This window comes from Nomia melanderi, unplaced genomic scaffold, assembly GCF_051020985.1.
Source record: "Nomia melanderi isolate GNS246 unplaced genomic scaffold, iyNomMela1 scaffold0014, whole genome shotgun sequence".
In the NCBI taxonomy this organism is placed as follows: Eukaryota; Metazoa; Arthropoda; class Insecta; order Hymenoptera; family Halictidae; genus Nomia; species Nomia melanderi.
The window spans coordinates 10,742,796-10,743,750 of NW_027475130.1; positions in this window are offsets into that span (position 1 = coordinate 10,742,796).

A 955-nucleotide genomic window follows, 5' to 3' on the forward strand; every position below is an offset into this window, starting at 1 on the left:
GGCCTCCTACAGACAATGCACTTTGATTTATTGCGTTATCTGTAATAGCACCCGAGATATCACCACATATATATTGGATTTTTCCCTGACCCAGAGTGTCCGGCCCCCTCGAGACGGTGGTTTTCTCGGCCCCTGGTGGTCCGAGGTCGTTCCCGCTGCACAGCTACAGGCGCCAGGGCCTCCTACAGACAATGCAATTTGATTTATTGCGCTATCTGTAATAGCACCCGAGATATCACCAGATATATATTGGATTTTTCCCTTACCCTGAGTGTCCGGCCCCATGAGACTGCGGTTTTCTCGGCCCCTGGTGGTCCGAGGTCGTTCCCGCTGCACAGATTCACGCGCCAGGGCCTCCTACAGACAATGCACTTTGATTTATTGCGCTATCTGTAATAGCACCCGAGATATCACCAGATATATATTGGATTTTTCCCTGACCCTGAGTGTCCGGCCCCATGAGACTGTGGTTTTTTCGGCCCCTGGTGGTCCGAGGTCGTTCCCGTTGCACAGATTCATGCGCCAGGGCCTCCTGTAGATAACTCACTTTGGTTTATTGCGCTATCTCTAATAGCACCCAAGATATCACCAGATATATATTGAATTTTTCCCTGACCCTGAGTGTCCGGCCCCATGAGACTGTGGTTTTCTCGGCCCCTGGTGGTCCGAGGTCGTTCCCGCTGCACAGATTCATGCGCCAGGGCCTCCTACAGACAATGCACTTTGATTTATTGCGCTATCTGTAATAGCACCCAAGATATCACCAGATAAATATTGGATTTTCCCCTGACCCTGAGTGTCCGGCCCCATGAGACGGTGGTTTTCTCGGCCCCTGATGGTCCGAGGTCGTTCCCGCTGTCCACATTTATGCGCCAGGGCCTCCTACAGACAATGCAATTTGATTTATTGCGCTATCTGTAATAGCACCCGAGATATCACCAGATATATATTGGAT